The sequence below is a fragment of the Vombatus ursinus genome, unplaced genomic scaffold, assembly GCF_900497805.2.
Source record: "Vombatus ursinus unplaced genomic scaffold, bare-nosed wombat genome assembly UNPS02015411.1, whole genome shotgun sequence".
Classification (NCBI taxonomy): Eukaryota; Metazoa; Chordata; class Mammalia; order Diprotodontia; family Vombatidae; genus Vombatus; species Vombatus ursinus.
Genome location: NW_020955189.1, coordinates 552,216 through 576,512, shown reverse-complemented (window position 1 = coordinate 576,512; position 24,297 = coordinate 552,216).

Here is a 24,297-nt window from a genome sequence, read left to right as displayed (position 1 = left end):
GTCAGACCTTTGGAGAAGCACTTCTTACTTCCTGGTGTCCATTTTCTCCTCTATTCAACGTCTAAGCTGAACCGAATGGCCCCTTCCAGTTATAACTGTGCATGCATCCACAAGGTAGGGTCAGCCAGGGAAACAGAGATCCCCCCTCTTAGGGGCAGTCCTCGGGCCCCTGTCTCCCAAGCCTGAGCCCCCATAGTCCTCCCTGTTCTTTATAAAGGATGTAGGGATCCTGGAGTTGGGGCTTGAGTGAGGGACAGATGCTCATCATAGAGTCAAGAAATCTAAGAACTTAAAATAAATGTTTATTGATTGACTAAGCAATGCAGCACATACAATGGGTATTTATTAAGCGCCTGCTGTATGCAAGCCCTAAGCTGGGTGCTAGGGATGCAAAGACAGGAAGGAAGCAGGCCCTGTCCTTTAGGAACTTGTTTTCCGTCAGGCAATAGCACAGATATGTAAGGAAATGGAGGCCCCTTGAGGGCAGGGCCTGTTCCTACCTTGTTTTTGTGTCCCCACCAGCCCAGTGGGGCCTGGAAAGGAGGAGGCATTTAATTTATCCTGGGATTCTAGGTTCATTGACTTAGAACCCAAAGGCGCCTTAGGAGCCAGTTAGTATAAATCCCTCATTGCATAGAGCAACTGAGGCCCAGATTTTAAGTGGCAGTGCTAGGATTCAAACCTAGGGCCTCTGACTCCAAATAGGACCCTCCTTCCACTATACCCTACTGATGTACAAGGTGGTGTGAGGAGAGAGAACTTTGAGCCCTGGGGGTAGGGTGGTCAAGGCAGGCTTCCCGGAAGAGGCAGCTGAGCTGAGCTGAGCTTTAAAGAAAGAAGATGAGAAGGGGGAACAGGAGGGAGCATGTTTCAGGCAACAAGAGATAAGCGTGAGGGGCTAGGTGGTGGTGAGGGTGCAAGGCCCAGAGAGAAGATGGAAAGGGGGCGTGTTTAGCCTAGAGAGGAGAAGTCTGGGGTGGGCCTTTTCCCTGGTCTGTGAGGGATTGCTGGGAGAAGGCAGACTCCTGCCAGAGCTTGAGTCCACGGGCTCCTCAGAGCAGCAGAGATGGCGGAGAGACTCAGGGCAAGCCGGCCAGGCCTAGAGTGAGTGGGTGGATCAGGGGGCCACAGAGGCCCTTCCTGCTGGAGGTAATGAGCTCCCCATCACCGGAGGCCTCCATGCTGGGGCTTGTGGGGGAGGTTGAGATGATTTCTGCTCTGAGAAGCTGGAATTCTGAGCCTGGCCATCTACCTGTCCAGCCTGACCTCAGACAGGACTCTTCCAGAAGACCTAGGGATAGGAGCCTGCGCTACTGCGGTTCACAGTGCCGGGAGATCTGGGCTGGAGTTCTAGCCCTGCCATCCACCAATGGCATGACCATGGGCAAGACCCCTAAACCTCTCTGGGCCTCAGTTTCCCCATCTGTAAAAATGAAGATAATAGACACAAGAGGTATAGGGGATAGATAAAGAGCTGGCCTTGAAGTCAGGAAGATCTGGGTTCGAGTCTTATCTCTGATATCCTCTGGCTGTGTGACCCTGGACCAATGAAATCACAGGTGCAGTACTACCCCCAACTCCAGCCACCCATAGGTTCCCTGCCTGAAGGCAGGAGGCTGGACCAGATGAGCTCTTGACAATCTTCCTGGCTCCTAGAGAGAGAATTCAGATGGATGTGCTCCAGCCATGTCACCTCTTCTCAAACCATCACCTCCCTACAAGTCACCGGGACTCTACTCCTCGGTCCCTCCCCTCTGATAGGTGAGCTTTTGTCATATCTTATTATCGATCCATCTGTCTGCATCTGCCTGCCTATCATTTCTCCCTCCATCCCCCTCTCTGTTTCTTTTCTCTCCCTTCTCTCTCTCTCTCTCTCTCTCTCTCTCTCTCTCTCTCCTTTCCATCTCTTTGTCTCTCTCCTTTCCCTCTTCCTCCTCTCTCTGTCTCCATCTCTGTCTCTGCTCTCTCTGTCTCTTTCTCCCATCTCTGTGTCTTGGTCTCTCTCTTTTCCATCTCTCTCTCTCTCCTTTCCCTCCCCTTCCTCTCTCCGTCTCCATCTCTGTCTCTGTCTCTCCCACCTCTCTGTCTCTTTGTCTCTCTCCATGTGTGTCTGTCTGTCTCTGTTACCCAGGCCAGCTCAGACATCCAGGTAAACTCCCCCCAACCCCTGCCCCAGTGCTTGCTCTTCCTTCCTCTCTGCCCTGCCTAGGGGCACTCGCCCCCCCCCCCCCCCAAGCTTGGACACAGCCCAGGCCTAGTGAGCGATAAAGCTTAGGGGGAGAGGGAGCTGGGTCTGCCAAATGCCGGTGCCCCATGGTTGTCATCAAACAACCTACAGCCTGGATCCACCATCAGAACAGAAGAATTATTTCTGGTTTTACGGCCCGCTGGTATTCTTCCCCCTGCAATGGAGAAAACTGGGGCGAAGCTGCCGGAATTCATAACCGGAGGGAGCTGTTCTTACAAGCAGAATATAAACAGCTGTTACTGTCTGGGAGGGAAAAATAAATTGTTTTAACAGCCGAGCGGTTAGGTTTTCTCTGGGTTTTAGTGCTGCGGTTCCTACAAGCCTCCCAGCTCAGAGCCTTGGGCCCAGGACTGTCCAGAGTTAAGCCCAGATCCCAAAATGTCGACTCCTGACTCCGGAGTCCAGCTCAGAACCCACCAGGCCGGTGCCTAGAGCCTGGTGGAGGCTGCAGTGGAGGCCAGCATGGCTAGAAAACCCCCTAAGGAGTGGAGGGGCTGGGTGGGGCTCCTCACCCAAAGACTTTGCTCCCCTGCCGTCCCTACATCTGCCCCCTGGAGTCAAGTAGGAACGCATCTAACTTGAATTCCACCAGCTGCCCTTTGGCTATTAGAAGCCACAGATGCCGTCCCTCTGTGGATGGACACCTGCCCTGTCATTCAGGGCTCTTTGGTGGGTATCTCTTCTCCTGGCACAGCCTGTCTGTCCTGCATGCTTAAAATGCTCCCATGATTGAGGGTGCTTTGGGTTCTCCTGCAGAGTGGATAACTTCTTGGGGGGGGGAGGTCTTCTCTGTCCCTTCCATCAGCTTCCTTTCTCCTGCATGTCCCTGCTTCCTGGCCTCACTAGCCTTTCTATACAAATATGAGCGCTTCAAACATCCATGATGAGTGTAATGAAATGGTCAGTTAGTCAGTCAACAAATGCTTATTAAGCGCCTGCTCCCATGAAGATATATCTGCCTCTGGCAGTTTAGCTTCCAATTTAATTCACAAATGTTTATTAAGGACCTACTGTGTGCTTAGTGCAGGGTTTATACTCAGAGAGATGACTCAGGTCCTGGTTTCAGGGGCTTTCATGGTAACAAGAAAGTCCCGTTTTAGACAGTGGATGCCTGAAACAATTTTGTATGATGGATACTGCCAATAGCATCAGCATCTCCATTTTACAGGTGAGAAAACTGAGGCTTGTCAGAATTTGAATCCAGGTCTTTCTGACCTCTCATAATAAGGGGACAAGAGAAAGCCACATAGCTACAATAGAATGGAGATGACCATGGGTGAAGGAGAGACCTGGGCCCAAGTCCTGGGAGAATCAGGTGTTGGGGAGAGCAGAACAAGTCAGAGTGAGGGAGCTTTGGGAGACTTGCCTTGTGCCCTTAGTTCTGGCTCAGATAAGAGCTAAACAAAACTTGAACAGGAAAGCTTGTCAGGTCAGAGGATGTCCTGGCCCAGATCAACAATATCTCCAGAGACAGACAGGATGGGAGATGAATGGATGAGCCACCATTAGTGACACCTGAAAGGTCATGGGCAGCAGGAGAGGCACGACAGGATAGGAGGAGGGCAAATGTCCCGATTTCCAAGAAAAGGAAGAAAATGGAACCGGCTAACTGCAGGCCAGTGACCTTGACTTCCATCTGTGGCACACTTCTAGGATGTATTATTAAAGAGATGTGAACAGCTCTAGAAGAAAGCTGTGATCACAGAGAGACAGCTCCGCTTCAGCTGAAGAGGTCATGCCGGACTGACCTTGTTTCCTTTTCTGACAGGCTTAATAAACCGGCAAATCCAGGGATTGTTGGAGCTGTTCCCGGCTCTGAGCCACCCCGGCTGGACCCACAAAAGCTAGACCATTCCCCTTTCCTCTATAGGAACCAGACATGCCGTGTGAACCAGGTTCTATCCTGTGGGAGCCTGACTTTAATTAAGGGGGTCCAGGCTCCCTGTCCTCAATAACCTGGCTCAATAACCCAGGCACGATTGATTTATAGAGTAGGTTACTGCTCGTAAGTCAGAAAGAATGCATAGAAAAGAGGTAGTCCATGCTCAGGAAGAATCAGGTATGGGAGAGGTAGGTAATTTATTCCTAAATACATAAGAGAGGCTAAACATAAAGAGTCCACAAATGCACATTAACAGAATAAGATTCAATAGCAATGTCTGATTCCTATTATAATCTGCAGGGAGGCAAATACTCAGACCTCACCAGAGCACAAAACAGTCTGCAAAGTTGCTAATTCGGCCTTTTACATTTCCCCTTGGCTCTGCTCTGTCCTTGTAGCTCATCTGGCGGAACCATCAAGCTTGGGCCAGGCATCTTCTTGCTGGCCGCCATCTTTTCCAAGAGTATTGGAGTCATTGGCTAGCATCCATTCCTCTCCAACCTTGGATGCCACCTTGAGGTTCTCTGGTTGGTTGTCTCTGATCCTGGACACTTCCACCTCTACCTGAGATCAAGTTGAATCCTCCTTCCACACGGGAAGCAGCAGTTGGGCTACCATGATACTTGGGTAGAGAAGGACCCAACTTTGCCCATCCCTCACTGGGAGTGCATGATGCCACCTGGAGAGTTACAGCTAAGCTCCAAGCCTGGAGCTGTCTTCTCTTCATTGCCTCAGATTCTGAACTCCTTGAGAATGGAGGTGACCTTTGTCTTTGAGTCCCCAGAACCTAGCACAGTGCCTGTTATATAGTAGACACTTAATAAATGATTGTTTGACTGACTAAAACTACTCAACCTACCTTCTTGCTGCTATCACTAAGCAGGAAGCAGACCAAAGGAGCCTTGAGAGCCTGCCAAACCATCCCAAGAGCTTTCAGCCTTGGATCATCTCATGGCCAGAAGAAAGCAGAAAGTTTTCCATCTCCAAAGGCCCAAGAGCTGAATTAACCACATCCTTGGAGGCCTCAGAATTACCCAGAGGGGTTTTGGGCACATGCTTCCTCAACGGCCCCAATAGACCCATTAAGCCACTCTGATATGTGCTTTGCCAAGATTTTAGCAAAATATTTGATAAAATTTCTCATGCAGTCCTTATGGGGAAAATGAAGAGATGTGGGCTAGATGGTGGATATACTTAGAACTGGTGTAATGGCCTGTGCCCGAAGGATGACTCATTGTCAACTTGGCAGGAAGTCTCTAGGGGAATGCTACAAGGATCTGTGCTGTTCAACACCTTTGCCAGGAGCAACAGACAGGGGCTGAAAGAGGAAAATTCGGGACTGACAGGGGCAAAAACTGTCTGACAATTGGAGCTAGCCAAACGTACGATGCATCGCCTTGGCATGTACTGCTTCCTTTCCCAGAGCTGAATGGCTACTTGTTGCTCATGTCGTAGACTTACTTCTTTGTCGCATATGGGTGAGACCATGGGTCCACCATGGCCCCTTTCAGCCCTGGAGTCCTGTGATCATATATTTGGAGCTGGGAGAAAACTTCCAGGTCGTGTGGTCTTGGCTCCAGAGTCCTAAAAGGCAGAGCTTGAATTTGAACCCTAGTCTCCTGACTTCAAGTTGAATATTCTTCCTATTGCCCTCATTTATTGGAATTTTTAAAATGAAGGCTTGAAGGCTGATAGTCAGAGATACTACAGAGGGAATTCTTATTCAAGGAAAGGCAGGAGTAGATTCTAGGAATCTCTAAATTCTACTCTATCCTATACTTGGGCAGTTGATGTTTTGAACCCTGGTGTAGGACTTTACATTTGTACATCTCAGAGACAGTGTAGGGCAGTAGATAGTGTTGGCCACAGAGACAGGAAGAGTTGGATTCAGGTCCCACCTCAGACACAAACTGGCTATGTGATCCTGAGCAAATGATTTAAACCTCCCAGTGCTCTTTAAACAACCGTGATATGGAGAATGTTTGGCTATCTTCACCGGTTCTTTACTGGGTATTCCCTATACAAAGAAAATCATGGAATTAGACCATACATTTTCCATTATTCTGACCTAGGGGCAGCTAGGTGGCGCCATAGTGCACAGAGGTCCAGGTCAGGAGTAAGGAAGATTTATCTTCCCAAGTTCAAATACAGCCTCAGACACTTACTAGCCTCGTGACCCTGGGCAAGTCATTTCACCTTGTTTGCTTCAGTTTCCTCATCTATAAAATGAGCTAGAGAAGGAAATGGCAAATCACTCCAGTAGCGCTGCCAAAACAGAACAAAAACAAAAACAACCCAAATATCGTCACAAAGAGTTGGACGTGACTGAAATAACAGAACCAAACCATTCCAGCGCCTATCAAGGTATTTTTGCGTGAATTTTACGAGAGTCTGTTTTTCCACAACGGTCATTTATTGATACACCGCCCCGCCCCCAGCACCGAGCCTTTCCTCCTAACAAAGAAAAACAGTGAGTAACACAATGATCACGTCTGACAGTACGTACAGTTCAACATCTCGCACCTGTAGTTCCCCACCTCTACTGAGAGGGGGATCGAATGTTTCTGCAGTGTCTGGCACATAGTAGGTGCTTAATAAATGCTTATTGACTTGACTTGACTTGTCTTCTGAACTCAGTACTGGTCATTGTATTTAACCTGAGTTCATCTATTTTTTACTCTCATTTTATATCGTTAAAAATCACTGTAGATTGTTTCTCTGGTTCTGTTTAATTTTCTCTGCATCAGTTTATAAAAGTCTCCCCAGGTTCCTCTGAACTCCTCATATTCCTCATTCCTTATCATACAATTATATCCCATTACATAGCACAATTGGCTCAGCCATTCCCCAATTGATGACCACCCACTTTGTTTCCAGATCTTTGCTGCCATAAAAGTGCCATCATGAATCCGTTGGAATACACGGGACCTTCCTTTCTGTCCTTGGACACAGTGGGATCTCTGATTTAAAGAATATGGACATCTTAGTCACTTCTCTGGCAAACAATAATTTCAGATTGTTTTCCAGGACCAGTGGGATCAATTTCACAGCTCCCCCAGCAATGGATCAGCATGCCTGCCTTCCCACAGCCCCTCCAACACTGACTATTTCTGTCTTTTATCATCTTTGCCAATTTTCTGGGTGTGAGGTGATACCTTGGGGTTGTGTTCATTTGCATTTCTTTTTCATTATTAGTGATTTGGAGCATTTTTTTTTCAGATGGTCTGTAAGATTTTGTAATTCTTCTTTGGAGAACTGCTGATTTATGCTCTTTGATCGCTTACAGAGACTTTATCCTATTTTTTGAGCCAACATGTTGGGGAGGGGGAAAGGGGAGAGCAAACAGAAGAAAAATAGTAAGAGGAGAAATGAGAGAGGGGAGAGAAGGCAGTTAGCCTGAGTTAGAGAGGGAAGATGAGGAGAAAGGGAAGGAAGACATTTTTATCCAACTATCAGGGAGACCACTGTACCACCTGCTAGGCTATCAGAGAGCTCCATCTCCCAAGCTGCCTGGTAGGGGCCCTAGGGTCTCTCAGGGTGTCCCTAGACTTCTCTCCCAGACCTCACAAATGGTCCTCATTTGACCGAAGTCAACATAAATTGGACAGCAATTCAACCATGGCAGACCAAGCTCAAGGTAAGTTCAAATTAGGACAGAAGAGCTGCCCAGCACAGAGAGGGGAGGCTCCTGAAGTCTTCAAGCAAATTGGGAGGCAGTATAGTATAGGGAATAGTATCCTGGCCTTGGAGTCAGGAAGACCTGGGTTCAATCCCCACCTCAGACCCTCACTACTTCTGTGAGTGTTTGCAAGTCATATCATTCTTTGTTCCTCAGTCTCCTAATCTGCAAAATAGAGATCTTACAAAATCTACTTTGCAAGGTTGTTGTGGGCATCACATAACATAACTTCCAAGCCTGGAAGTGTGCTATTCTCTGTGTAAACGCAAATGCCCCCCCATTTTCCTCTGCTGCCTTTTCTTTTTTAGGGAACTCAGTCTGATTCTCCCCTCCTGGGAAAGGAAAGTTCTTCCCTTTCATTCTTCTCCCAGGCTCACAGAATTAAAATTTGGAAGTGGAAAAGCCTTTAGAGATCCAGAGAGGAGAAGTAACTTGCCCTAGGGCACATAAAGAATTAGTTGCTGGGGGGAACTGAAATTCAAACTCAGGTGTTATAGCTGCCAGGGCAGAACTTTCTCCATTGTATCACCCTGCTTCTCCAAATCTTAATAGATTACTAATCCATCCATCAATCAATAAGCATTTATGGTACTACATACCAGACATGGTGCTAAGCACTGGATAAATAGTCCCTGCCCTCTCAGAGTCTTCATGCCAATAGGGAAGAAAACATGTACACATGTAAGTAGAAACAGAGTAAGCGTATAGCATGCTCTGAGGCACTTATCCCAATTTCTACTCTTTCTGATGGTCCCCAGAGTATGGCTATTACATGCCTTCAGAGCTCTATCTGTAACTTTGAGGAGTTGGACAGAATGATTCTTTCTAATGCTTAGAAGCTCACAAGCCCCCGCAGTGTGTTTCTCCAGCTGAGAATCATATTAGTCATCTTTGAGTAGATATTAGAAATCAATTAATAAACATTTATTAAGTGCCCACTATGTGCAAAAGACAGTTCCTGCCCCCAAGTAGTTTACAATATAACGGGGGGAGACGATGTGCAAAGAAATATATGCAAAGTAAGCTGTATACAAGATAAATAGGAAATAATTAAAAGAGGGAAAGCACTGGATTTAAGAAGGATCAGGGAAGGCTTCCTGTAAAAGGTGGAATTTTAGTTGGGATTTAAAAGAAGCCTCAGTCGTCAGAGAGGAGGAGGGAGACCCTGGAGCTGACAGATGGCTTGGCTTGTTCAATCGAACAGTCAGGAGGCCAGTGTCACCGGATCTAAGTGTGCATGTCAGAGAGTAAGATATAAGAAGATTGGAAATGTAGGAAGGGGCTGGCTAGTCTTTTATAGACAACCTGCAGGATATGACTAAGTCTCCTCAGTCCATCCAGTTTATCCAGGGACTTGTTACCTGTAATTGTTTGATTCTGACTTACTTTCACCTCCTTAAGGTATCAAGACATCTTAACACTTACTTGAATGGGGTGGAGTAATTTGATAGATTTACTCAATCCACTCCCATCCTGGTAAATTCAAAACAAATACAAAGTGGTTTGGGGAAAGAGCACCTACGGTTGCTGGGGGCGGGGGTGGGAATCAGGAAAGTCCTCATATATAAAGTAGCATTGGAGATGAGCCTTGAAGGGAACCAGTGATTCTAAGATGTAGGGGTGAGGAGGCAGTTTATTCTAGCCAGAGGGAAGGCTAGTGCAAAGGCTGGGAGGTGGGAGATGAGAGAGAGTAGGCCAGTACAGACGAATCATAGAGAAGACTGGAAAGGCAGGGTTAGGTTGTGAAGAGCTTTAAATGCCAAGCAAAGGAGTTTATATATTTGGACCTGCAGGTAATAGGGAGCCACTGAAGTTTATTGAGTAGAAGAGTGAATTGATCATGCCCATGGCTTGGGATAATAAGATTATGGGATCATAGATTCAAAGCTAGAAGCTCTTGGATATTGAGTACAACCCCTTCATTTTACAGATGAGGAAACAAGATTCGAGAGAGTGACTTGCTCAGGGTCACACAACCAGTCTGAGAAAGGATGTAAACCCAGGTCTTCTTGACTTCAAGTCCAGTGCCTACCTAGCACTTACTATGCCTGCTACATAATGTTATAAGCACTTAATAAATACTTTTTTTTCCGCAAGGCAATCAGGGTTAAGTGACTTGGCCAGGGTCACATAGCTAGCAAGTATCATGTGTCTGAGGCTGGATTTGAACTCAGGTCCCCCTGACTCCAGGGATGATGCTCTATCCACTTTGCCACCTAGCTGTCCCAATAATACTTTTTCTGATTGATTAATTGACTGATGGTTCTTCTCTTTACTGGAAAAATGGGAAAGCCTAGGGTCGGAAGAATCCCAGATACCCTAGTTTCCTATGAGGGAACCTTCCAAAGGACAATTCTCTAAAATCTCTTTCCTCCTGTTTCTCGACTGTTCAATGTCTACTCTGAGCTTCCTCAGTTAAGGGAGGGAAATGGGGATATATGAGATAAACAGACAATTTTCCCATCACCCCAGAAGCAGATTAGCTTCCACCTGCTCCACTCCACCCCTACCCACAAAGGAAAATGAAAGGAGGGAAGAGAAGGAAGGGGAAGAGAACTCATTGAGGACCCTCCCTGCAGTAGGCTTGGAGCAGTTGAGCTTTGTTGGGGTGGGGTAGTGGCAGGAGACAGTGACAAACACACGGAGACAGACATCGAGACAGAGACAAAGAGACAGAGGAATAGCAATAGATCGAGGAGACAGAGAACCCATTTTCTCTCAGCACAGAGAGGATAGAAGCCTGCAGGCACACTCAAATTCCCTGAGGGTTTCTGGGAGTGGGAGAAAGAGGCTACTGTCTTCCTTAAAAACTAAGCCCAGATTGAACCTCAGCTGTCATTTAAAGAGTATGAAGGGCTGAATTTGTAGAAAGATGGAAATCCACACTCTCTCAACCAGGAGCTGGGGGTTGGGACTGCAGACCATCCCCAAGAGATCTAAAGGGATAGGCTTTTACAAATTCTGGTGTGCAGGTTGGAAGTGGGAAAGATAATGGGTGCATGGAATCTGCTACTACAGTCAGCCTGCCTTGGCCTCTAGGAAGAAAGAAGGAGATCATGGGATCAGCTGATAAGAGGCCGCAGAACTGGAAAGGACCTAGATGTCAACAAGGTCAGCTCTTCATTTCACATACTTACTGGCACAAGGAGAAAGGAGTCCTGGCTGCCAGAATCTTCTTTCCCAGACTCCCAGATTCCTCACTGACCTTCGTGGCTCTCCCAGGCGTTGAGATTCTCTTTCAAAAAGAGAAAGTGTTTGGTGTCACTGAAAAGTCAATCCCCTTTCCAACCCCTGCACAGTCCACGTAGCTCACAACGTCAGTGAAAGTTGTCTAACTTTGTTCTCCTGAATCCTGGCTCTGTCTGGTCCAGCAGGCTTGATGAAGGGATTCCTCAACACTCCCACCCCCACCGCCACTCTCTCTTGTCCAGCTGCTATCATCTCTTGGGTCATGTGTTTCCTCTTTTCTGAGGCCAAATGTTTCCCTTATGCACAAGATTCCCTAGAGAAACTGAATGGTCACGTGCCTACACAGGCTTCTGAGCAGGGAGCAGAGTCTGCGTATGTCCACCCTGTTCTCTGGCTATTTCAGCTTGAGTTTCCTTGTCCATCTCCTGATCTCTAGTCCCCCTATTAAGGGCACAGCCCAGGCATATGGCTCATCATGACCTAAGTCAGTTATTTTTGGATGCACTATCAGAGAGGGCATGAGCCCCCATGATCTTTGAAGGCTACACTTTACCAAGAAGTTAGTCGGGGCCTCCTCTATGTCAATTCAATTCAAGTTAAAAAAGCATTTTTGAGCACCAGCTGTATACTAGACACTGTGCTAGGCTCTGGACATACAGAACAAAAGTAAAAATATCCTCTACCTTCATGGATCTTACATTCTACATTCTAACCTTGCTAATGAGGATGTAATTTTGTCAAAGGAATCCCACAACTGTCAACTGTGCTATACTGCTTCTCACACAGGACTGCCTGGGCTTGGAAACTCTATGCATATAGGTGAGGAAACTGAGGTCCAATGAGGGAAAAGGACTTAGTTCACACAGCAAGGGAAGGGAAGGAGTTCCAGAGACAGTCTGCTGGGTCCTGGTCCAGAATTCCTTCCTCTATGATCACTAATCTACAATTTAATTTACAGTTTAATTCTAGGAGACTGTAAGCTCCCTGAGGGTAGGAATAGGTATTTAGGGTCTTTGTAGCTCCTAAACAGCACTGAGCATGGGCACCTTGCTCACTGTAGGAACTTAGAAAATGTTTGCTGAATTCAATTTGTTGGGGATTCAATTTAGCAAGCCTATGGTATACAGACCCCCTGCACTGGGAACAGAGGAAAATCTAAAGTTCAGCTAAGACATGTCTCTGACCTCATGGAGTTCATAGGCTAAAAGAAACAGACTTTGTTTCAATTAAATAAACATTTATTAAGCATATAACACCCCCTCTGGGCCTACCTTTCCAATTTGGAACTCACAAGTTTTCAGGTCAGTTCTGCAGGCTGTAACTATTCCCAGGTTCAAAGGTGCTTGGTGGATTCTAGCTCCTAAAACTACAACTCACAAGCCCCAGCCACTCCATTTAACTTTAATAGTCAGTCAGGAGACATTATCTCAATACAAAGGCATTTTCTAGTATCATATAGTAAGAGTACTAGCTACCAAATATCCTCCACATAAAACTGGGACACACTTTCTCCTAAATACGCACAGTATCTGTGGGAGAGTGCGTGCAAATGTAGATTATATTGGTAATGAAACCTATGTGGTCAAGGCAATGCATATCTGACATTCCAGGGCCCCAATTTTCTTTCTCTCCTCATGGTAGCCTCAAACTGATCCACCTAAGTGCAGTATCTAGTGGATAAGTTGTTAGCTTGGCTCTCTGGGTCTCCTCTCCACAGCTCTACTCTCTACTGACAGCACTAATTTCTGTCTTATTTTTTATTTTATTTTGGCATTTGGGGTTAAGTGACTTGTCTAGGGTCACACAGCTAATAAGTGTCAAGTGTTTGGTCTGAGGCCGGATTTGAACTCAGGTCCCCCTGACTTCAGGGCAGGTGCTCTAGCCACTGCGCCACCTAGCTGCCCCTTAGTTTCTCTCTTGAATCTATAGTTGGTTCTCTTCTATCTTTCCAAGGGGTGACACTCCTTGAAGCTGCTCCCTGCCCCTGAGTCTCACTTTTTTTCACTCCTGTGTCTTTGATCGATGAAGCACTTTACTACAAGACAACATGCACCTTGACCATAGCAAAATGCGGGTGGGGTGGGGAGAGAAATAGTTCTTCCTCTGTGCTGATACACTTGGACAGAGGCTCCAGGAGTTACATCCCACAAAGCTATTTCCTGCCTTGAATATCACAGAGCTGGCAAGTTTAGTTATTTAAAAGCCACAAGAAAATACGGCCAGTCTTCCACCAGCCAATGCCAAATTCAAATTCAATTAGGGAAACTTCTTTAATACTTGGTCAAGGGAAAACGGGGGGGGGGGGGGGGTGTTGATACGCTTTTCCATTTAGTTTAACATTTGAACACCTTGTTAACTTTTATTTGTCTCTTAAATTCTAAGACCAATTGGGCTGGGGGAGAGGGATAAAAAAGAACCCATCCCCCCTGCTCCCCTCACTATAAGCATAAACACACATTACATACATGATTAAAATGGTATAATGAATCAAGAGCTAGGCTTCAAGACAGGAAGACTGTGTTCAAGTCTCAGCTCTGACACATACTGACTGTGTGACCCTGAGCAAATCCCTTAACCTCTCAGTACTCTAGGCAGATCTTTAAGGCTGTAAATCTGCATCAGTGGAAAGAGTTTTCTTACAGGGACTTCCCTATATCAATTAAATTATAGGTATGAACAACAACAACAAAAACAGATCAATGATTTAGTGAGGGGCTATCTTTTGGATCTGACAGGATTGAATTAAATTAGGAAAAGTGTCCTTTTATCATAGAATTATAGAATCTCAGTGAAGGAAGGGAGCTCAGAGACATGTCAGCCAATCCATCCCTGACCAGGAATCCCTTCTTCCACATTTTTAACAAGCGATAATTCATATTCTGAGATTGGCTAATATGAGAGTAAAAGAAAATAAGAAATGTTGGAGGGGACATGGGAAAATTGGGACACTAATGTACTGTTGGTGGAGTTGTGAACCAATCCAACCTTTATGGAGAACAATTTGGAACTATGCCCAAAGGGCTATAAAACTGTGCATACCCTTTGACCCAGCAAATACACTACTAGGTCTGTATCCAAAAGAGATTTAAAAGTGGGGGGGGGGGAGATCTACTCGCACAAAAATATTTATAGCAGCTCTTTTTGTGTTGGCCAAGAATTAGAAATTGGGGGGATGCCCATCAACTGGGGAATAGTTAAACAAGTTGTGGTATATGAATGTAATGGAATATAATTCTGTCAAGAAATGATGAGCAGGCAGATTTCAGAAAAACCTGGAAAGACTTATATGAACTGATGCAAAGTGAAGTGAGCAGAACCAGGAGAACATTGTATACAGTAACAGCAATGCTGTACAATGATTAATTGTAAATGACTTAGCTATTCTTAGCAGTACAATGATCCGAGACAATTCCAAAGGACTCATGATGAAAAATGCTATCCACCTGCAGAGAAAGAACAGATGGAGTGTGAATGCAGATCCAAACTTGCTATTTTTTTTTACTTTCTGTATTTTTTCATAGTTTTTTTCCTTCTTTGTGTCTGTGTTGTCTTTCACAACATGACCAGTATGATAATATGTTTTGTATGATTGAACATGTGTAACATATCAAATTGCTTACTGTCTCAGGGAGCAAAGAGGTGAGGGAGGGAGAGAGGAAATTTGGAATTCAATTTTTTAAAAAAATGAATGTTTAAAATTGTCTTTACATGTAACTGGGGGAAAATACTATTTTTAAAAAAGTAATTGTTTAGCCTCTGCTGAAAGACCTCCAATGACAGGGGAGCTCACTACCTCTTGAGGTCCCTCATTCCACTGTTGGATAGCTCTATGGTCAAGAAGTTTGCCTTCCATAAAGCCCAAATTCCATTTTTGCACGATCCTGAACCACAATCATGGTTTTGTCCTCTGAGGCCAAGCAGAACAAGACTCATTCCTCCTCCCATAGATAACCCTTCACATCCTTGAAGACAGCTATCTTGTCCACCCTGAGCCTTCTCTTCTCCAGGCTAGACATTCCCAGTTCCTTCAATCAGTCCTTGTATGGCATGGAACCAAGGCTCATATCTTACACTCCCCTCCCACTGTGCTGAGGGGCAGGCAGTGCCAAGCTATGCCACGGGCTCACTGAATACATATCTAGGACCCCCTTAAGTTAGTCAAATCTTGTCTTTCCTTGGTAGAGAAATACATACTTGCTTCATTACTTCTTTTTTTTTTTACTTTTTGCTGAGGTGATGGAGGTTAAGTGACTTGCCCAGGGTCACACAGCTACTAGGTGCCTGAGGCTGGATTTGAACTCAGGTCCTCCTGACTCCAAGGCCAGAGCTCTATTCACTGCACTACCTAGCTGCCCCTGCTTCACTACTTCTTACTCCAAAGTCTGAGACAACTGATCCCACAGCAACAGTTGGAGAGAGACAACTGATCACTCCCTGGGGTAGGGCTAGAGGAGGAACACAGATCCACAGCAGGAGTCAGGACCGGGGGGGGGGGGGGGGGAGGGGAGAAAGGGGGGGGGGAGAGGGGGGGAGGGTGGGGGGGGGTGAGGGGGGGGGGGGGGGGGGGGGAGAGTAAGAGCCTGGAGGTGGAGAGTCTAGTTGAGAAAGCTATTGGAACAATCCTGGCCAGAAGAGAAATCAACAGAATTTAGCAGCTGATTGGATTTGGGGAACAGTGGGAGAGGAAAGAAACAAAGATGACCGAGGTTTTAAGCCTGGAGGCCTGGGGAAATCCAGTTGTCATGAATCCATACAGAAAATTAGGCCTGGGAATTCGGATGCATCTGTCCAGCAGGCAGCAGGAAACACAGGCAGGTCTCAGCCCGATGCTTCCCTCTAGGTGCCCTTTCTAGAGAAGGAGCGTGGAAAACAGTGTGATGTAGTGGGATAACACTGGATTTGGAGTCAGAGAAGCTAGGATCTAGACTCGGTTCTGCTATTTACTAATTGTATGACCTTAAGCAGGTTACTCTCTGAGCCTCGGTTTTCTCCTCTCTAAAATGGAGAGATTACTGACACACCCTACCACCCTACCTACCAAAGGGTCATGGTGAAAAAAAAGGGGCTAGGTTAATGGGAATTCAGTTGATTATAATTGACTGGCTTTGGCCAGAGAGGAAGGACAAGAATCATAGCGGGGGAGTAGGGCCTGGGACCCCGGAGGGGTGGAAGTTTCAGGAGCTGTTTCCCTGGACCTCATTTTCCTTAGAGTTTAGACTAGAAGATCGCCCTCCTAAAGGAGAGATTTTTTAAAATTTGGGGACAGGAAGACTTCCAGCTCTACTTCTGATACTTGCCATAGGACCAAGGCAAATCACTTCACTGAAGCTGTAGTTTTCTCACCTATAAAATGGAAATAGTAACAATCCCTATAGTAACTACATTGCTCAGGTTCAAGTGATACAAAGCATGGAAAGAATGAAAACCAATTTTTTACGCACTTGCTATGTGCCAAGCGCCATGTCAAGTGCTGGGGATACAACAGAAAAGAGAGCCAGGCTCTGCTCCCACAAAGCTCACACTATACTTGGAAGAGACAATAGACAAGAGAGACTCTGGCTGCAGAGTGGATGGCAAGGCCCGTTGGTCTTTGGGCCAGATGATGGTGCCCTGGGGTCCAGAGGATGGAGAGGCAAGGCAAATTGTAAGGCCTCCTCAGCAGGAGGAAGGATGAGAGTCGGCGACTCCCATCGAATCCAAGTTGTGAGTCTGCAGTCAAGCGGCTCAGCCTTGAAGTGATTGTTGTTGTTACATTCTGACTTTAAATGACTCGATCCTCTTGTCCCCTGCTGAAAAACTGGCTGCTAGGGCAAAGGTTTGAGCCGGGGTTGGGCAGAGGATGGAAGATGGGGAGGAGTGGGATGGCCTGTTGTGTTTCATTAGGAGACAAGGAGGTAAGGATGGACTGAAAGCTGACCGTTTGTATGACTCAACCTGCCTCCCACAGGCTTCAGTATGTTCATGCTGGCCACTCATGCTCCTCCCCTACACCTTGCACTGACTTGCTAATGTTATCGGGCAGAGTACCCCCTCCTGGAAGAACTTTGCCTGTCTGGGCTCATGGGACTTGTTCAGCACTGTCTAGGGACAGGTTTCTGAAACCTAAGCCCCTGCCCTCGAGCCTTCCTATCTCCCATCTGAGGCTTGTGCCCTGCTTCCTGGCTTGGCCAGTGATGGGGCCCTAGAGTGCTGGCAGACCAGCCAGTACTGGCAGGAATGGACAATCCTCTCTTCCGGTGACCTTGCCGGCAGGTGAGGCTCCATGTCTAGATGGGACCAATTAGTTGGCAAAGAGGCTGCTGTGCAGAACGGGCTTCCTGCTGACTGTGGCAGCCTACGCACTCGCTGGCTCCCCGTTGGCCTCTTTGACTGCCTAGAAGGCTAGAGCAGGCAAGCAGCCGCTTTCTGTTGGTTGCAGAAGGGGGAAGAGGGCTCATCTCCCAGGATGCTGCTGCTAGATGCTTCATCCTCATCATACTTGGGAGAGCTTACCGCCACCCTCATCTTTGCCCCATAGCCATCACAGCAGCAGGCACCTCTAAGACACTTTTAAGGCATCGTTTCATTTTAGTCTTGAAACCGGCCTGTGAGGTCCATGCTAGTATCACCCCCATTTTACAGACAAGGAAACTGAGGCTCAGAGCAGTTCAATGACTTACACAGGGTCACACAGCTGTCAAGTTTCTGAGGTAGGATTCACACTTTGCCCACAGGCCAGGTTGCCCACAATCACATATTTCTTTAGAGACATATTCTACTCATATGTGCCTCCATGTTCTACTCTTGCCTTTGAGGCCTTACTCTAAATTCCAGACTTACAGGGAGCCTTAGAGATACCTGCTCCAATAGAGGAGGAAACCAAAGCCCAGATAAGGACAACGACTTATCTAAGGTCACTCAGGCAATCAGCGACAGGTCCAAGAAATGAACCCAGGTCTCCTAACTCCAGATTCAGAGGTTTTTCCTTTGCAGTTGTCCCACTCCCTCCAGGAAGCCTTCAAGGATTACCTCAAGCCTGCACTGATCTCTCTCTTCTGAGTCCTGTAGTCCTTCGCCTTACAACCTCTAGATTTCCTCCCAGCTCTGTCTGTAATCCTAGGAAACAACCATAGTGATGATAACTCTTCCAGCACCATGGACAGAGAATGTGTTTGGTACAAAGCTGGTGGGCCATTATAAACTAACAATACTAATAAGCTAGGAAGTGTCTAAGGCCAGATTTGAACTCAAGTCTTCCCGACTCTAGGCCCATTGCTCTATCCACTGTACCACCTAGCTGCCTAGGTGTGGAATTGAAGGGGGAACTCAATGCCTGAGTCTTCTCTAAGTTAAATGCATCCCATTCCTTTAGTTGATCTTTCTATGACATGGACTCAGTACTTGGGGAGTTTGAGATGCTCATAGGACATCCAAGTGGAGCTGTCCTTCAAGCAGCTGGTGATGCAGGAAAGAGTTTAAGGCTGGATCGGTAGATTTGAGAAACCTAGCTCTGACTGCTCTCTGTAGTTCCCATGTCCATAGCTTCTAAGCCTGCTTGGCTCTCTGGGACATCATTCATTCATTCTTCAACACTGATTAATCATCTTCTGTGTGCAGTGCTCTGTGTTAGTTTCTAAGAGAGATATAAAGTTTAGCTAACTGCCTCCATGCCATTTCTCTTTGGACTTCACTTTCTTTATCTGTATTTAAATCACCTTAGATGATTCCTAAGGGTCTTTCCAGCTAAAAGTCTGTAAAGATTGATGCAGCAATACTATAAAGGTTTACAGGTCTTAGTGTTTCCCTGCTGCTACCTTAGTTTCCCTCTGTGATGGGGCAGGCTCATTCACACTTAGCCTCTGAGCCACATTCTAGTGGTTCCCTTTTACAGAATCAGATATTTACAACCTGGCTTCTGCCTACCTTTCCAGTCTTCTTACACTTTCTTTCCCCTCCCCCTCCTAATACTCCGTGATCCAGTAACACTGGCCTCTTCGTTGGTCCACAAACAAGACGCTCCATCTCTAGGCTCTGGCATTTTCACTGGCTGTCCACCATAGAAATCTCTCCCTCCTCATCTTCACCTCCTAGGCTCTCTGGTTTCCTTCAAGTCCCACCTTCCAAATCCCACCACCTACAGGAAGCCTTTTTCCATCTCTCTTGATGATAGTGCCTTCTTTCTATTGGTTATTTCCTGTTATCTCCTGTCTCTAGCTTCTTTGTACATAATTGTTTGCATGCAGTCTCACCCATTTGATTGTAAGTTTCTTGATATCAGGGACTGTTTTCTACCTGTCTTTGTATCCCCAGTACCCAGTACCATGCCTGGCAATTAGTAGGTTGACTGACTGACCACATAAGTCGTATCCTTTCAAACATGTGGTCCAGGAGGGGATAAGACCCCAACACAAATAACTATGAAACAAAATATTGTATGATAAATGCATCAGGAGACAAAGTGGGGGTGAGGTCTTGATGAAAGATTATGACTGACAGGGACATCAGGGAAGACTTCCTTAAAGAGGCAGCCTTAGAGATGAGGCAGGGATTCAGTGGGTGATGAGAAGCAGTGAGGGTGGGCATTCCAAGGCTAGACATCCAGATGACGGGAGACAGGCACAATACGTGTCAGAAGAGGCTGAGAGGGGTCCAGCTTGTCTGGAGCTTGCAATGTCTGGAGAGGGTGATATGAGACTAAGCTGGAAAAGTAAAACAACCCCAGGTGGTGGAGGGCCTTGAATGAAAAGAAAGTTTCACTTTCTTTGGTCAGCAACACGGAGCCACAGATGGGCCCTGATTACATATTCCTCCTCTCTTCCTGCTGCTGCTGGGTGGGGGCTCTCATCTGAGCTAAATGAGGCTCTTCTCGAATCCCCTCTTATTCCCTTCTCTTTTCTGATTGGAGAAGAAAACATGTTTACTTGTTTAACTGGGTGTCTCAGGTAAGAGATGAGGAAGTTCCCTAGCCCTGGCATGGGGCTACCCAGCCTGGGGAGGGTTCAAAACAAACTGAGCCTTATGGGATAGATTAAGAAGTTTAGCCTTCCACCTTCTCCCCTGGTCTGGATCAGGATTCATCTCACAGACTCATTGAGGTGGGAGTGATCTCAGTGGCATCTAGTTCAATCCATCCCTGAAAAAAGGTCCCCTCTGTAATATGCCTTACCAGTGGTCATATGGTCTCTGCTTGGATACTTCCAAGGAAGGGGTGCTCCTTACCTCTCCAGGCAGCCCTTTTTACATTTGTTCAATGTTAGGGTGTTTTTAGGGTGCTTTTCCTCACATGTAGCCCAACTCTGGCTACCTGAACCTTCCCCTCACTGCTCCTGCCTCTGCCCACTGGAGCCAAGCAGTACAAGGCTAAACCCTCTTCCTTGGGACAATCCTTCAAACACTTGAAGGCAGCTGCCATGTTCTCCCTTCAGTCTTTTCCTCTTAGGCTTCATTTATTCACACATCTAGTAGCCTTCCCCTGGTGTGTTGTTTCCGAATTGTCATATTCTCTTGTCGCTTGTAAACAAACCCTAGAAAATGCTCTCTTGTGGTCTGAAGTGTGTGGAGACAGGGGGATAAGGTAAAGAGGGAGGCGGGTGCCGGAAATGGGAGCTGAGAGATGGTTACAGCAACTGCAGAGCAGGAGAGTGAGGGTAGGAGGCAACCAGTGTCTAAGAACCCAAGCAGACAAGGACCTAGGAGTTCCCAGGGACTCATCACTTCACGAAAAGGTGGAGGTACCTGGGGAGCTTAGAAGGACTTGACCAGAGACAGCAGTGAGAGTTCTGTCTTCAGGTGTTTGGTAAGCTGATATGTGGAAGACAGAATATGTGGAAGTGTGATCTGCTTGGCCTCAGAGGACAAATTTGGGAATTGCCTTGATGTTCTCCCACTGTTGCCTCAGTTTCCCTCTGGAGGCTGAGTCTCAGTGATGAGAAAGGTTCACTTAGGCACAGCTCCTGGGCTATACTCATCTTCTCCCCTTAATCACCAAGTCTCAGCTGGATCTGCCAAGGATTAGACCATCTGGTTCAGCAAATGACACACCAAATCCATCTTAATTTTCCCACTGTGAAAACAACAACAAAGAATTAATGGAGATCGCAATGGATGAAGACTTCACAGCAGGAAATGTATTAACAATCTGAACCTGCAGGGTCTAGCTAACAGATTTGGGGCAAGGAGTAGAGTCAAATCCCTCTCTGGCACTCAGTTTCCCCATCTGTAAAATGAAGGGGCTTGATTAGCTAAGCCTCACTAAACTTCTCAATCCCATAAGCCCACGGAAAGTTTTAGCTTACATCTTCATTGCATTTTTAGGGATCCAAAAGACGTAATTTACAGAATTCATGAAGGGAGAGACCACAAGGATTCTGCTGGAGGCCCTGGAGAAGGAAAGGGTCTGCATAGGATCATAGATCTAGAGTTGGAATGACTTTTTTTCCAACTTTTTTATTTTACAGATAAAGAAATTGAGGCCCATAGAGATGGAGCAGCCCAGAGGAGGATCCTGCAAAAGAGACAGAGAAGGAGTGGTCAGAGAAGGAGGAGGAGAGCCAGGAGAGAGGGATGTCCTGAAAACCTAGAGAGAAGAGGAGAGGGGGACCAACAGTGTCAGAGGCTGCAGAGAGGCCAGGGTGAATGTGGATGGAAAGAAGGTCATTGGATTTAGCAACTAAGAGATCACTGGTGACTTTGAGAGACAGAGCAGTTTTGGTGGAATGATGGAGTCTAAATCCAGATTGTAAAGGATTAAAAAGAGAGTGGGAGGAGAGAAAGTGGGGGCACCTAGTGTAAATGACCTTTTAAAGGAGTTTAGCTACAAAGGGCAGAAGAGATAGAGAATGAAGCAGGAATGGAAGGACCAAGTGGGGTTTTTTTCAGGATAAGGGAGATATGGACATGTTTGTAGGCAGTAAGGATCCAAGGCTGAGGCCTTAATGAGTGGTATGATAAGGAGACTTGGGGATTCACAATAAGAGGACAATGTAGAGTTGAATTGGTTCACCAAGGAGTCAAGATGGGAAGAGGAAAGAGTAGCTAGTGCAAGGGAGATGGCTGGGAGAGAATTGTGAGGTTAAGGGACTGGAGATCACAGTGCTGAAAGAATTTTATCTTGTAGGGGAAGGCAGATATGGTCAGAAAAGGGGATTTGTGAATTCTTGAACATAGAAGTAATACATTTTTGAGTTATGGCAAGATCAAGGGTATGAGCTTCTTTGTGTGCCTGAGGTTGGGTGCAAGTGACCTCCAATCCCTTAACCTCTCATGTGATTCCTATAAGTAAGGGGACTTGAATTCATTAAGGGCAGAAAAGGGTTCTCTTACTATCTTCTTCTTGTACTTGGGTATCCAAGCATATGAGTAGTGAGTAGTTTGAGGAATTGAGTAGTTAGGGTATTTAAGTGAGATTCAATGTGTATGATGAAGTGTCCTAATATGAGGGAAGAAGTTAAGGAAGAGAGAAAAATTGTGAATCAGGTTCTGATCTCTTTCAGAAAAGAAAGGGAGTGACCTGAGGGCCTAAAGACAATAGCTACCAGGATTTTGATTAGGTAGTAGATATGAATAGCAGGAACCTCTAAGGAAGAGAGGTTACTGAGTGATGGAGGAAGGGGGAGAACCTGGAAGTGGCGATGTGGAGCAAAAGTATTCTAACTCTCCTGCCTCAACCAGTGAGCCAAGCAGAATGATTGAACACGTAGTCAGGTACTGGAAATTGTGGCCAACAATGCTGTGTTATCAGGGGGGTTTCAGATTTGAGTAAAAGCTAGTAGATGGAAGATATGGGAGATGGAAAAATTTAAGATGAAGGGATGATTTTACCTATGGAATAGGCATCCCAGAGGGCACAGTGAAAGGGCTAGGCAGAGTTAGGATGAAACCTTAGGGTGGGAGGGTTAAGAGAGATGGGAATGAGGAATTGGGTGGGAATGAGCTGTGGAATGGGGTTTGGCTGGTGATCTACAGGAGTTCAGGGTCACTGAGATTTGAAGGTTATGACTTTTCATCTCCTTCTTTATTAATAATGTAAAAAAGCCACAGAAAACCACACTAGCTTTCTGTAATCATAACTTGCCTTTCTAGATGTTCTCCACTGGTCTCCTTAATGATTTGTTCTAGAATTTTCCTAGGAATCAGAGTCAAAGTCACTGGCCTAAAGTTTGCAGACTATTATCTTTCCTTTTTTGACAGTCAAGACAACATTTGCCCTTCTCCAGTTTTGTGGCACTTCTCCCATTTTCCATGACCTTTCAGATCTCATTGGTGGGGGCTCAGCAATGAGCACTGGCTCTTTCAGCATCTGAGGATGTGATGCCTGTAGGTAAGGGGACTTGAATTCATCAAGGGCAGAAAAGGGTTCTTACAATCTCCTTATTGTGCTTGGCTATCACCTCCCTACTAGCCTTTTTTGTTCTGTCCTTTCCCACCTAAAAGCCACCCTTCTTGGCAGAGAAAACAAGCAAAATTGGAGTTGATCAGCTTTGTTTTAATTCAGTTACAGTCAGCTCATGGACCCAAAGTAGTGCTCCTATTCTCCTTCCATCCCTCCATCATTACAGCTTTCTAAGCCCTTTTGGTCATCCCCAGCTTCTTCCTGACAGCCTTGGATCATTCTGAACTTTAGCACTTTATGACATTTTTACAAAACTACACCCTGAACTTATATCCAATCGCTGTTACCTATCCTGGCTTCTATTTGCTGTGCATATATTTTTAAAAAAATCTAAACTGGTTAGTGATGTCTCTGTATAGCCACATCGGTCTCTCCAGACGTCTTTGGAATTTCATTCTTGAGTATTTCCTATTCCTTCTGGACTGATTTCCCCTACAGAATCGTGGTCCAAAGGATTCTACTCATCCTTCCTCTGAACATTTGAAATTTGCTCTCCCGAAGTCTAGCTACAGAAATGTGTCCCCTCAATCACCCACCTACTTTAATCTTTGATTGTCCTTTGTCAGCTGCCTCCTTCCTGGTGGACCATAAACCAGCCTAATTGTCTCCCTCCCATCCTTAAAAAACCTTTACTTGACCCTGCCATTCCCTCAAGCTATTGTCCTATATGTCTCCCTTTGACAGCAACAAGCCTAGAAAAAGCTATCTGTTCTCCTTCCCTCCACTTCCTTCCTCCCTTCTCACTTACTCCTCGATCCTTTGCAATCTGGCTTCCAGGCTTACTCACCACGTGACTGAAACTATCCTCTCCAAGGTCACCAGTGATCTCTCTCTCTCTCCCTCTCTCTCTCTCTCCCTCTCTCTCTCCCTCTCTCTCCCTCCCTCTCTCTCTCTCTCTCTCTCTCTCTCTCTCTCTCTCTCTCTCTCTC